The following is a 15,932-nucleotide window of genomic DNA, read 5'->3' as shown; positions in this document are numbered from 1 at the left end:
TTGCCCTCAGTTACTGAATATGTATATTGTAAAATAAAGCTGCGACTTTCTGTGACCTTATGCTGACGAGCTTGATTTGCTGACAATCCGTTAGTTTCCATACCTGCACACCTTAAAGTGCATTATTGCACTTTAAGGTGTACTGGGTTCAAATAGTCATTCATTTTGTTTGTTGTCATTTGAACCCTCATTAAGTCAATTACAGGAGTAACAATTAGCTAATCTCAAACCTGCAGTTTGATATACCTGATTTAGAACAATGGTTACACTGTTAACTGAGAGGCGCTGAATAAATGATGTTTCTAGCAAGGTGAACTGATACCAGTCCTGATCAAGCTCATACGTCTAATCAACACAGAGTCCTTGAGTGTCTCCCAAAGGGACATTGACTGCTGAAACTCTTGTGGCACTTTATTTTTTCTCGTGTGTCCCGACCTGGCCATCTGTCATGGCTGTGCTCGGATGGCAGTGAGTGGCGAGCAGTTCAGCATGTCAGCGCTTCTGCAAGACCACATCCCCTGATAGTGCTGTCCTGATGAATGATATCCAGCTGTCACTGAACGGGCACCCAAAAAGACTTACGCACCAACTCTCTTGTAATAGAAAGCACTTCTCGTAAAATCCAGGACGGACTCGTTGCTCAACCTGACAACCTGTACAGTGGGCTGGTAAAGCAATCCCCACAGAAACACAGGGGCGTCTTCTCTGCCATGTTCAGGGCATCCCTCGCACTACCAGCCGACTTATGAAAACTTCTAAATATTATAATACCGGTAATTATACAGAGATAAAAAATGTCTGAAAACAGCTTTTTACTTACCTGCAACAAACTTCTGAGCATTACGACTAAATTGAAGAGCTTCTTAAAAAATTCGAAGGACTTCTTCTGAAGGGCCAGTAAACATCTTCCTTCTTGAATTAAAGCACCCAACATGTCTCTCTCTCTCTCTCTCTCTCTCTCTCTCTCTCTCTCTCTCTCTCTCTTTCTCTCTCTCTCTACCTATCTATCTATCTTTGTCACTCAGTTTTTGTTTTATCTTTATGTCAGTAGTTAGTTTCGGTGGTGTAGATTGGCGAGGTCTTAGGGAGGGCAGGGGAAGATGAAGGGTATTTTACTATTCTGTATGAGAGAAATCTGCCTCAGGCTCAGGGAGCCGCCCACACTTCATCTGCCTTACACCCAAAATAGTAGAAGGCAAAAAAGAAAATCAATGGTGTCTAATACACACACATACTCACGCACACACAGGAAGTAAAGGCCAACTTTTCCTTCAGAAAATCTGCAGAGAAACATGATGATGTATGTAACTGAACAGTGGCCATCGCAACAAGAATATGGCACCTTGCAAGAATAGTGTGTGTGTGTGTGTGTGTGTGTGTGTGTGTGTGTGTGTGTGTGTGTGTGTGTGTGTTTGTGTGTTAGACACCATTGATTTTGTAATTTTTTATTTCTGTGCCATACATTTAGAAATAATTCCTGGAATTGTTTTAACAAATTAAATTATCTTCTACTGCATGTCTTGAGGAACATATTTACAGTAGGAGGATGGAGCTGAAGTTTGTTCATAAATCGCTTGTACGTTTGGCTCCTGAACGGCTGCGTCAGGTGGAAAAGGGCAAATGGAGAATGTAGTTGGTCCCCTAAGAGGCTTTCAGTTCATCACAACATGCTAGTACAGCTTAGTCCACTGCAGCATTTTATCAAATGGCACAGCAGTCATTTCTGGATGATCCCCTCGTATGCCCTCTGCCTGGACACCACGTCCGGAAATTCAATGTTGCCGCAACCCACAGATAAGTTTAAACCGTTTCTAAACACCCACAGACTTATAGCTCTGGAGTGCTTTGCATGAACGCCTGTTTTTCGACTGTGTGTGGACTGGAACCTATAGTAAGCCATAAAACTGAGATTGCCATTCAAGATGTGTTAGACATACAATGTGATCCCGAAAAGTGATTTAACAGAATTTCATTACATTTGTTAATAGTTTCATCCATTTTATTCTCACTTTTGACATACTCATTTTCTTCTAGCAGGAAAATCCCCTTTAGATTTGAACTGTCATTATCAAATAATACTGACCAATGGCCCCACAGAGTGCCTGATGAACATGAACATATTTCTTTCTTGTAATAGAAATCAAGGAGACCTTTTTCTTTTCCTTCTTTTTTTCTCTGCATGAATGTGGTATTCTTGTTTTCTCTTAAATGATCAAATCAAATTTTGCATACCATGTGGGCTATGTGGAGGCAATTGAGCGGTTCCTCTATTTAAAACCCTGATTGATGGCAGCAACATGACAAATGTATTCACTGCATAACTGATGGCCTTTTGGAATATTGCAGTGGCAGCCCTATTTGTTTAAAGTCAGCTAATTTTTCACTCTAACTGCTTTTGACATGCATCGTGCACTTGTTTGACAAACTTGCTGAAAACTGGAAAGCATTTGCGACCCAGAGGGCGAGCTCCATTCTTTCATTCATAAACTGTTCTCTTTAGATTTTGTATTTTAAGTTTATGCCCTCAATGGCACCAGTTGGATTCATATTCCTCTTTACATGCGGACCAAACTTTATTTCCTAAACAATAAAGCTACGAGGATTTAAGAGTTGTCAACAAACACATTTGTTCAATGATTTGGGATTACCCATACATACAGAGGAAATTGCATTTGAAATGTGTTGACTATATAGGGAATAATAACTTCAAGAATGTGGAGTAATCTTTTGGAATGAAAGGCTGAAGGGAAATAAGTGTTGTGTGTGTGTGTGTGTGTGTGTGTGTGTGTGTGTGTGTGTGTGTGTGTGTGTGTGTGTGTGTGTGTGTGCGTGTGTGTGCGTGTGAGTGTGTGTGTTTGATGGGTGAGGTGGGTTAGACTTATAGCTTCATATAGAGACATGGTGATTTATTGGGAAAAACAAAATCACACTGAAGCAGACTGAGGATGTAAGACAGTAACACAATGTGCAGCACCTTAATCAGCTACCACCCACTCAGTTTGCTTTCTTTAGTCCACAGTATAATGTGAGGTATACTTTCAGTCTCCCTCTGGGTCGAGGTCTAGTTATGCACCCTGAGATTCAAGAATTGGGCGGAAAAAAATGGTCCCTTTGAGGTTTCTGGACAAAACATTTGGTAAGTTTAGCTGTAAATTCAGGGAAGTTACACACTCATTTAAAACAAGCAAATCTGAGACCTGGGAAATCTATTCTGTTCGAGAGTCCTGCCTTCTCTCTGATATCGTTGGACTTGTATATCATATTCTACTAATTTGCTTTAAAACCCATTTATCTATCTTCTTTACAAGACTATTAAGACACCAGCCCTCATTAACAAACTTTAGCACACAAGCAGTGATGTGTTTTTCAGGTCTCTTTGCACTAATTGCATATTTGCTGCAGAAGAAACCACTCAAATTCTTGTTGTTCGTGTTTGGGTTTCCTACCAGTTAACATCCATTTAACATAACCTTTTGTCAGAGGTAGGTAGCATTTGTTGAAGTGTTAAAAAGGTCTCTGCATCGCACACGGATCCGTCTTGGACTCCCCGTCTGTCTCCATCTCCCTGTTGGGGGAATGAGGAATGATGAATAGGTTTCCAAGCTAATGGGTATTGATAGGCCATCAGTAATGTACCCTCATGCTCTGCCAGAGCCTTTTGTGCTCCTGTTCATGAGGTCTTCTGCTTCGTTCAGCAATTTCATGTCTCATAAAATACAGCTTGAAGTAATCTTCAGAACCCGTTTCCAATAATGTCATTGAGAAGTTGGAGGAAGCCAAGGTCTTCTGGCTGTGTAGTAATTAAGCACTGACTCAACGTGGCTGCTGAGTTGACTGGTTCTCTCTCTCTCTCTCTGCTCTTTGGCTAAAATACATCGTTATTCAGTTAATGAGAGAACAGCTTCTATGTCCTTCCCAGCTGAGCCGAGGACAGTGTGAAACAACGTAATTGCACACCTCCTCCAGAGTGGATTTTTTTCTTTCATGCTTGATTTTACACTCTCTGTTGAGGAAATATGAGTAAACAGAGAATCACCCTTTATCCAAGGAACACTGAGCTAGCAGACTGTTTTCCTCTGTCCTCTCAAGCGGCATACAGGCTGCACTAAACCAAACAGAGCGTTTGTTTACCTCTAAATGAAACTCTCCGGCGTGTCGCTGTACTTTCAGATTCAACCTGACATGTTCAGACTCTGTTTTGAGTTTTTTTTTTTTTTTTTTTTATCATGTAACTATTCCAGTAAACCAAACTGTTTCTGGTTGTTTTTGGTTTTACAGAGTTGCTGATTTGTGTGCAGCCCGACAAGGCGATAAAACCACTTTCGCATAAACAGCTGCTTTTAACAGCTCCATAAATATGGTCCTGATAATGTAAAATGTCTATTAACATTCCTGGCATGAAAGTGCTCCACGGATTATTTTGTATAAATTGACATTGTTACTGCTCTGTATTGTGACACAAATCTCTCTTTGATATTTGTATGTAATTCATGTCAGGATGAAGGCGTAAATAACTCTCAAGTTTCTCTTTCGTCTCTTTTAAAAGCCTCTTCTTCCATCTGACTTTGTGCAAACTCATGGAATATTTACATATATATATATATATATATATATATATATATATATATATATATATATATATATATATATATATATATATATATATATATATTCAACAGCCATGCAGCAGACAAAATCAAAAACTGAGAACGGCAACAAACATGACAATTAGGTTTATGTTGCTGAAAATACTTTCGATAATTCTTACTTGTGTATTTGTGGCACATTTACATGCTGAAGATACAATCGGACGGTCAAATCAATTAATAATATATTAAGGACCATTTAAATATGTTGACCAAATCTTGCTTTCAGAAAAACTGCAATTAAAATGACAAAGAAATAGGTGAAAAACTGTAACAGACATAATGAAAGCATTCAAGTAGCCTCAAACTGGCTCAAACTCAGTTATAAATAATGATAACACCAAATGGAAATTGCTTTAATGATTGAATTAATATAGATTTATAAAATCATTTGCTAACTACTGCAACGAAAAAAAATTCTTCAAGAAGAAAGACGAGATGAGAAGATCAATACCACCGTCATTTCTGTTAATAATGAAGCAACAATAGATGGTTAGCTTAGCTTAGCATAAACACTAGAATCAGGGGGAAAGCATGGCTATGTATGTTCAAAGCCAAACAACCAACAAACACCTCGAAAGCTCACTAATTACCAATATATCTTTTTGCTTAATCCGTAAAAAAAATATCCTGGATTCGCTCAGCTGCCGAGAGAAAGTGGCTAAGTTTTGAGTTTCAATGCTTAGCTCATTTTATTTTCATAGTTCTCCACATTCGGCTTCTCCAGACTCTTCACCCCCTTTCTGTACAGGCACACTGCGATCCTCACATCGACTTTTCGATCAAATGACGAGGCGATTGTCCTTAATTTGCTGCTGATATTCATGATGAGAGGGATTGGTTTAAGATGAATTAAATGATCATCAATGTGTTTCTCCCTAATATAAATAAAAAGCAATAATGCCAATATTCTAGGACCGATCCATCTACGTGCAGGTGCTGACGGTGCACATTGGTTTGGCCCCGCTGCCCGTGTAATACAGTTGGTATTGATCAGCAGCGCAGACAAGGCATGACAAATTGAATCCAGACCTCACCGAACGCAAAATAACACTAAATTGAAGTCAGTGGGTTCCAGTTCATTCACTGTCGCTCTCAGTCGGGCCGACGGTCAACTGGAGCCTGACATGAAGACAGCCGATCATCCTTTGACTGGCAACAGTCCTAGTAATTAGGCACTAATAACTGCAGTGCAGAGCTGAGACATGAAATGAACTGGCTATGCTCTGCTGGAGATCCCCAATGGGCATGGCATCTGGAGAGCTGCACGGTCGGGGAAATGCATGTGTAGAGGGTGAGGAAGGTGCAGACCCATGTGTGTGAGGAAGGGAGCACGATGAAGATGTGTGCACGTGCTGTATACGCATGCAAGAGCGTTCAGTTTTCTTTTCATATTCACGTGACTTCGTCTGAGCGTACACATTGTCGGATCAGATAAAAATAGACTTTCATAATCAGGGAGTGCTTTTGCCTATTTTTCTTCAAGTGGAAATGGACATGTTTTTGCCTTAACACATCATTATGAAGTACATGTTGATTGCATAATGTAATAGCTATAGAATAATGACCCCATTTGTGTTTGGATTGGTTCCCTATAAGCCTCGCTGTCACTATGCAATTCTGTCTGCCATCGGGTACAATCTCCCGGAAAATTACGGCTACAAAGGAACCATTGCACAACCAAAAGAAGACTTCAAGAAGCCAAGAAATAGTCCAGCACATACTATCCCCATTTTTTTAAATGTATGAATTAAACAAACACGTTATAATGCATTAATTAGTGAACCTTTGATTTGATCACTTTTGGACATGTCCTTGGTTTTCCAGTGTTAATGCTAAGCTAAGCTAATGGACTGCTGGTTGTAGCTTCATGTACAAACATGAATATATATCAATCTTCTCATGCAGTGCTTTTCTTTGGCATTTAAGGGTCGGATATAACTCCACAGTCAGACTCTCTTTCTGGTCTTGAACATATGTAATAAAACAATGATGTGATCTACTGTAACAGAACATTCTTTGGTCCCTTATGTCTTCCAGCACTGATCTCGTGTATCCGTGTTTTCTTCTCCTCTCACAAACACACAGTATGCATCTCATTAGCTCTAGCCCAGTTTGTCTCCAGCGAGCTGTGTGTCTAGAAAGGCTGATTGGCTCTGTGGCTTTCAGTGCCCAGCAGCTATAGCACTTATTATAAAAATGGCTCGGCACACTCTGATGAGGAGCAGCGTTTTCCGGGAACCCGGCCTCGGCAGACGACGCTACGCCGAGACGAGGAGCGTCACAGGAATGGACAGTGACGAGGGAGTGTGACAGCAGTTGGAAGCCCCGCAGAGGAGGGGATTATAAAGCAAGGACATAAAGAGGAAGACAAAGGATGAGTGAGGAAGGAGGCAGAGAGAGACAATAGCTGTAGATCACGAAGAAGAGGATCCCAGGCAGGCGGAGCTGTCAGGTGTTCCCTGTGTGAGATTTCATTATGCCGCTGTCTCTCCAGAGGTGGCCGCGCTCACAGAATTAGATTAAGTTGCCAACCACAGCTATGAAAAACAAGGAGAATTTCCCAGGGCTTTTTTTTGACACGATGATGTTTGTTAAGAGAGCCAGGTGCGCAAACACACGCACACAAATCAGTGATGGAAACCCACATATACTATGTAGTAATGCTAGAATGCACAGAGGAGGCAGACAAAGGGGAAAGGTTAACTTCCTGTCTGGATGTCGCAGTGTCCTTGAGCAAGACACTAGCCCAAAGTTGCTCCCGATCTATAAATGCAACCCATGTTCCATTTATTGCTGCTTTACAGTAGTTTCTTCATTATAAAACATCCCTCTTATTAGCCTGAGTCACAAAAGTAGACTGCCTCATATAACATCCCTCAATTACTGACCCAACCTGCACTTTTGCCCGTTTGAATTTACATTTGCTGCATACATTTGTTGTCCTTTTACTTAAGTTAAAAGAACACGGAGAAGCAATGTGTGACACGCTCCTTGATGATGGAGGCGGCACAGGAAGGACTGACGCCTCGACTACTCTGTATATTAATTTGATGTGAGCCACATAAACCCTTTTGTGCTATTCCAGCAGACGAAGCACAATTTTAACATTGCACCCACACATCCTGCCATGCCTGACCAGAATTATAAGAGCACTTGGAATGGGGCCGGCTGTGTGGTTGTACTTTAATTAAACGTGTGGAGTGATGTGAGCGATCCAAAGACTCGGGGCCTACAAACAGAACAACCTAGGAGGAATAAGGCTGCCTCTCTTCTGCACCGTAACGCTCTGTAGTGGCCCCTGGCTCCCAGACAAACTAACAGACTGAAAGTTAGGGAGAAACTGATCCAAACTATAACAGTTCTGAAATTCGTTGTACCTTTATATCATTTTCATAAAGAAAATACATTGTGGAATATGAGCTAAAGGAACAGAACCTGACAGTGGGTTTATCTTTATGTTCAAGACAAACGTAAGGTTAGGATGAGGCAAATAATACACCTGGGCAAGGTTAGGGTAAGATTGTGGTTACGGTTAATAAAAAAACGTGAACATTTATCTCACATAAGTGACGGAAGGCAAACTCCAATCTCCACTGATCAACTACCCTGATCTCCACACCTTTAATATTAACACTCTACTAACAGCATTGGCACTAAACGTTGGCACAGAATTGCCTAAAATGTATGGAATTCTTAGAGATGCTGGGTTGTGTGTGGGAAGAATTACTCAGTCTGAGCTACACAAGAATACAACCTACAACCACCATCCCTGTTGCTCTTTGCCATTCAACAGAAAAAGCTCCGGAAGTTTTTGCCTTTGAACAAAGAAAGACTTCCAGGTACTCGTTCTGAGGAAAGAAGCATGATTCAGAGAGCAAAATGATGAGCCGAGGCAGCGTACCTGAACGTGATCTTCTCACAACTCTGCCTTGCTCACCTTTTCATCTTTCTCATCATTTCCAGTTTACTCTTCTCTTTTTGCACCTCTTTCACGCTCCTCTCCAAGTCCTCAGTTAGCGCCCTGCCTGCAGCTCTTATACCACCACATTATTTTTTCCACTGTGCATTTTCTGGCATCTCTAGTTCTCATATTCCTTTTCTTCTGTCCCTTTTTTCTGGTCTACTTGGACTTCTTTTCACTCAAAGGCACTTTTGATCTGCTCACTCTTCTTCTTCCTGGCAGCTCTGATCTGGTTGTTCTCCTCCTTCTGACTGCAGAGACGTTCCTGTAGGAAGCTGATTTCCTGTACGTCTCACCTTGTTTGCACCGTATGTTCTCTTCTCTTTGCCTCTCCTTTCTTCATGTTTTTGTTAACATCACATCTTTGTATATTGCACTGAGCTGAAAGGCTGTCGCTCCTCAATGTCTTTTGCAGATTTCTTACTTTTATTTATTCATCATTTAATTAACTGCACAAATGAAATCCTTGTTGGGCCAGGCTGAAAAGTATCTCCTTCTCCCAAGATCGTATCTGGCTAATTCCAATCCCAGAGGCAGCCTTTATTATACTGGAAAATGAAGATGAGTTGGAGAAAACATCCAGCACATATAGAGCTAATGTGGAAGGATATTATTTATTGTTGCCAGTCAAAGAAAACAATATTATCCGTGTGTATTTGAAAGCCATGGACATTTTCTTTCTCGTGTGATACATATCTGCGGCCAGGGTAACTGCAGGCTGCAGTCTGCAATTGCTGCTCAGCTTCATTCTGCGGAGTCTGAAATACCTCAACGATAAAGATAAATCACTCGCCTCTGCAGATACAATCGAAGACTGTGGAACACTGCGTGAGGACACACAGTGCTTTGTAGTCCTGCAGGGCGGAAGTGTACGTGTGGACTGTTTTGTACCGAGTGCTCGACGGTGCATCACATATCTGTCCCTTGCAGTGCTCAGTGAGTGTGAATTATACTGTACACTTAGCTCCTGTTGTTCCAACTGTGTGTACTGGGAAACTCTGTAAGCTGTCAATGAGTCTGCACCAGTGTCACCAAGACAAATGTGTGTGCCTCTATTGTACTCAGTGATTCAAGGCGGCGGGGAAGCCGACTGCATGTGATGTGAATAATACAAAGAACAGGCTCTGAAACTTTTCCTGTATAACTATTTTAGAACATTTGGACTGACCTAGTGAAACGACTTATTGTGACTTATTTGCCCAACAAAAGCAGTGCTGCAGTGAATTTCTGTCATTTTATAGAATAGCTTCATGAACGGACCATCTCAGTCGGCTCTAGCATGAGATTATACCTGATCAAATCATATTCAATAGTTAATTCATTGCAATTTAATTTATATACATACTTTATACACGTCAGGGTAAATAAAATAGTCAGATATTATATGTCAAACACATTTTTCATGCCGTGAAATTGCAATTACAATACATTTCTATCATTGTCAAACTGCATCTGTATTCACTGCAAGGTATATTGACGAGCTATACAGGTTTGATAGCTATGACACACTCTTTGTGATTGTTTTTTATTATTTTAAAACGCTCAGCTACAGTACTGACTGGCTTATTGACTTCAAATTGTGAAACAATGCATGTACAATTATGGTCCTGATAAAAGTGATGATGAAAGCAATATGAATTTGTATTTTTCCGATATCTACATTGTTCTATATCATACAGTATCAACTGGGTCACTGATGGCTTCTATTTCTATCCACATTGCCCTGCGGTAAGAAGCGCCATGGGGTCACTCTCTGTGTTCCTGCGAATCAACCTGCTGGCTTCTTCAGACAGAGAGAGAGAGAGAGAGATGAAAGGAAAAACTATCTTGAAATGCTCTCTGGTTCTCCTTTGATAAATATGTTTTATTGGGGAGATATGGAAGAGTAACGTTGCTGAACACACACCAGGTGTGTTAACGTTCATGCTTTGGCCGTAAGAACAATAACACACTTTCAGGATCTGTCTCACTCTCTCCCCTCATGTTGTTACTAAAGACTATAAGAAATGGATGTCACAGTGATGTCACCAATTGGTTTGTGGATTGCGGTTTTGAAGCCTTGATTTCAGCAATATGTCAATTTCCTTTGCAAAAGTGATCATAGTTGGACTGCAGATGAGCGACATGGAGACGCATACGGCTCTGATAGTGACCTGTCAATCACAAGGTAGCCCGGCCTAAAGTATACGTAATGGTCTTTTTTACTTTAACTGAGACCACAACTTACGAAATGAACTCATGCTGTGTTGAAGAAGACTTTAAACTACAGCGATTGAGAACATAAAATCATGTTTACAATGTTTACAGAGGTAATAAAGCGAGAAAAAAAAAAAAGTCAGCATCTTTATGATCGGCAGCATCACTTTTGTACTTTGTTATTTTATTCTGTGCAGTTTGAATTTTTGGACCCTCTTGAAAATGAGGTAGTACATATCAAAGGGTTTATGCTTAAATACTATTTATAATTTTAAATAAATACAAAATGAAAAGCAGTTTGGGCTCCAGGCGTTAGTAGAGCACAAAAGAGCCGAAGCATTATTAGACAGTATTGCATCCCATATGGCGCCTATAGTTTCTATAGTGACATTTCAAATGACATGGACACTCTTTTTGTGTACTTGGAGCTTCAAAACGAAACAGCTAAATCATTTAAATCTTGGAAAAATTCGATGCAAACATCACCAAAAGGCCTAGTTAACATACATTTACATACATGTGAATAACACGTCAACACAAACACACACGGAAGATGCCGTGCAACTCTCTGAGGGAGGAGTATCTTCCACTCAAGTTACACAACAAGGCAGAATAAAGGTGTTTCTTCTGAATAATTCATGAGTCAAAACCCTGATGGAAATACAACAAAACGGCAACACAAATATACGCAGTGGAATGTGACATAAGACACAAACAGAAAAGATCTTCCAGAGCTCCTTCAAAGGAGCAGAGAACAATGTGATGTAATAAATCAAGATGATAGCGACTTCAGCTTTCAGTCGCTAAGCATTTAAACAGTGTGGAGTGAGGTTTGGCTGCAACACAGCAGGAGTGAGAGCTACAGTCTGTACATGCATTGCACAGTATGTTGAGTCTTTTTTAGACTGTAAAGTGCAAAATCACATCAACGAGCGCCCAAGAAAGACATTCGTCATTTTTACATAAAAATTCAATATACAAGTGCATCATTTACAATTAAAGAGACTGCAATGTAACACTCCACGAAGCCGTTAAGCGAATCAGTCCCACATGAATGATGGACAAAGCTGACATGAGTGACTGCAGAGTTGTGCTTACCACTCCTGGATGCAGAGCCCTGCTGGTTTACATTACAGTCATCTCATCAGAGGCTGTTATTCAGCTCACTATTCTAGAATACATGCATGAGCGTGATACATGATGCATGAGCACTGCCAGCATACATTTCCCTTTGCGTGCCCCTTCTATCACAATGTGCAATCATTTGTTCCTCTGACTTAAACATCACATCTTGCCTTCAGGTGGCATCCGCCGTCTCCTGTGGGAGCACCAGCTGTTCCACGAACTGTCCGTCTGATGTTGACACTAGCTGGCTGCCGTCTACCTCGTCGACAAAACCACTTGCGTTCTTTTTCATCTCATCTCTGATCAATGTGCCTTTCAGTTGCCTTCGGTTACGTCACAAAGCATTTTGTCTCAAGATGGACCTGATCAACATCCTGAAGCTACAACTCTACAAAGATCGATCCGACTCAGATTTCTCCTCATAGACTCATCGCTCCTAATCTATTCACTACTGCACACTATCTCTCCACTAAAGAAGCTTCCAAATTCATAGAGGTCTCCCTATACGCTGTCCAAATGGCTGAACTTGTTCAATGATACTTCTGCAAAGATAGACGTAACCATCTCTCTCCTCAAAATCTGTGCAAGTGTAAGTGAAATAGCCACGCGAATGACTCGCCAAAACCCCAATGCCACACTATTGAGGCACTGAAGGAGTTCAAGCCACTTCCTCACGTGTGAGCTGACCGCCGTGTCTAACGTCTCTGCAGTTCATGTCCTGCAGGTGTCCTGTACGCTGTGAAGGACAACATGAGCTCGGCTACACTGCAGGCATCACATATTGTGCTGCATCTATCGCATGCCGGGTCTGCAAAACAACACGATTTCCTGAAGCAGAGCGATATGAGGACTATTTTTGCAGAACAAGGACCCCCGTAGCTATTTTTCAGTGCAAATCCGCTCCAGCTTGTCAGGCGCATTGACAGACATCCAGAGACACACAGGTCAGGTCAGAACAGCAGAGAAGTTAGGCTTCGTTTGTAATCGGGTTCCTCTTCTCCCATCCATCAAGACTCCATTGGGACTTCACTGACGCTCCAGTGGCGCTGCATAAGGAAGATGAACAGCCTTCATGTCACATCCACATCAGAGCTTTGTGAATATTGGTGCTGATCGTCTTTGTCTGAAACCATTTCCATGTAGATGAGCAGGAAACAGGTGGAGGCTTGAGTGAAGTTGCTGTTTGCGTTTTGAATGCTCGATTTGACATACACCGCCTGTATTGAATTTTACAAATGGATGTATGGATTCAGGACGAACGATAATTAGCCTCCTCAATTTGTGAAATTGATGTTGGAGGGGATGCAAATGAGGGAATGGACAGAGCTGGATGCAGTTAGATTGAAGCAAAAAGGATTATACAAGCCCTTTTTCTTTCAAGTAAGAAATGTAATAAAGGTAAAAACGCTCTGTTTCTCTGATGCAATGAATTTAACATGCTGTTGTTTGGGAATTCACCAGATAAAATCTAATTAGCTTATTAAACCACTGTCAACCTTTACTGGATATAATTAACAATAAATGTGAGGGGAGTGCCCGGCAAACATCATATCACAACACATTTCATGAAATAGAATAGCAATAAAATGTAATGTAGGGACATTATATAAACATTATAGTGCATTAAAAGAAGCACATGATGTTACAGTGATGCAGCACAGGAAAACTGCAAATCCCCGTTTTTTGAAATAAAAGACACAAAGGCAAACCATCATTTTTACTTTTGCGCTTTTGTTATGAAGCGCACACCCACGCACTAGTGCACACACTCAGGTGGGAGTCACAATGGTACATTTAGTGAAACAACACTTTCTATTGATGACATGATGACTGGTGCATGAAATGCCTCCCAACGCGCCCATCAACAAGAGAAGACAAGCTCCGTTTGGCTGATTCTGATGAAAAGGGCTTACCCGGCGTATGAATATTTGAAAGAGTTGGGTGGTAACTTGGGAGACACATTTGCCCACGGCACTCCTATTGGTTTATTAGTGACGCCATGACACGGAGGAGTTGGGCTTAACACTTTATAAAGCTTCTCTGTCCGCGGCGACTCACTCTTGTAAAGACCACTGTTGCTGAAACTTCTCGCTCCGCAACTCACGTACTGGAAGCAGCCGAGAAAACCTCCAATTTACCGGCCATCATGAGCGAGGTAGGACTATTTTATGTGTATTGTAAAACAAAGAAACGTCGGGATTGAACCAATTACGCACGATGCGCGCGCTAATGCGCGGAGGGGACCATCATTTATGAGAGATTTAACTACCAGGCGAGCTGCTGTTGCCGACGGATTTGTGTTAACTGATGAGATTTCTGATCCGACATTTACTGTTGCAGCGCGGATATAAATCATGACATAGTGTCAGATGCTGCTCGGTCAAAGTGTAGGGAACCCCAGGGGCGCACAATGTGCCGCGGCTTTTCCCTCCTGAAGCGGCACTATAGTGGATGTACGATAGGTAACGCTGTTTATTGTTTCCACTACAACGTTTTAGACCTGTTCACGTTCAATAGAGGATTTCATTCTTCGTGGTTTGACATCTTTGTGCCGAAAATTGGGCGCAACGTGAACAGGTTTCGAAAGAAGCCCATTGTCACAGAAGGGACCAGGTTTTAAAGTCTCATGTATTGTAGGGATACAGTGCACCTAGTTTGTGGATGATGGCAGACGTAGATTTATCTTCTAGTATAAACAGAGATAATCAGAGAGCTAAGACCACAGGGAGGTTTCAGCTTGCAATGGAAAACTGCTGTTAGGTTTTCCCACAGCTCGCTGCCCTCTGACGCCAGACAGCCACAGATGTTACAGCTCCGTGCGTTGAAAGTGGATGGAGAAGGACATTAATAACTCTTTTAATGGGAAGTTTTCATTCAGCAGAAACTCTAAAGTTCAATACACTGCAAATATTACAATTTTTTGGGGTGGTTTGGAGATAGTTGGGCACACATTTAAGAACATATCATGGATGTTATAACATGTCAGTAGAGGGAATATATATATATTTTTTACAAAATAGCAGGACTGACATGAGCATCCAAAAGCGATGATCATGTTTTATGAGCTGACGCTCTGATCTTGTTTTTTGACTGACAGTTGATTGACACTGTCAGGAGACTTGTCTTCCCCCAAATGACAACTAGTTGCCAGTGTGTGAAAGATTGTGTCAGCAGATTGTGGGACATTGTCAGTTAATGCGAGTGAATTCAAATTCAGTTCACATTCAATCTAGATTATTAACGATATAGTGTGGATGAAATTAATACCAAACGGCCATGCCAGCAAATGTTATCTATATATTTTTTTGTAAAAAATAATCTGCTAAATTGAGTTTTTCCACTGCTTGTGCCACTTGAAAAGAATGGAGATTAAACATAATTGACTTTGCCTTTAAATATTCCTTTGACACACAAGCAGTTTCTCATGTATTCTGCTGCACATTAGTTAGAACAGTAGGATGCAGGTAAATGCAGTTGCAGTTGTCAGTATTCTTGTTTGCGCAAATATTTACTGTATGTGGGTATATATTTGCTTTTTAAGAGTATGTGCTTTCATGCACATTTGTGTTTTTGTATCCCTAAGGCATAAATGTATGCACACCTTTGGCGCCACAGAGTGTGTAACAGCAGCCGCACAGCCTCCTTAGACGTAGCACTTCAAACCCAGGTACCTGGGTGAAAAATAGTGTCCAAATGCCTTCAGGTTAAGATGGAAGAGCTATTTGAGTTCTGCAATCCTGCAGTCTGGTGGGTATGCGGTCTGTCATTCCCTCAAATGGATCGGTGGCAGACATCAGCGTACTTCCCTGTGAGCTGTTTGTAATAAGTCATTTACCGGCTGCCTCAATAAAAGATGAAGTCAGGGTGCACACACAACAGGAGCTATAACAGCTTTTAAATAATTTAATCCCTTGCTGGCAGAAAAACCACCTGAGTCTTTTTATTTGGTAATAATGTGCAAAGTAAAGATAAGCCGCCATCTCCTGTTGATTAATAGAGGT

Source organism: Taurulus bubalis, assembly GCF_910589615.1.
Source record: "Taurulus bubalis genome assembly, chromosome: 10".
Classification (NCBI taxonomy): Eukaryota; Metazoa; Chordata; class Actinopteri; order Perciformes; family Cottidae; genus Taurulus; species Taurulus bubalis.
This window is presented reverse-complemented; position numbering follows the sequence as displayed.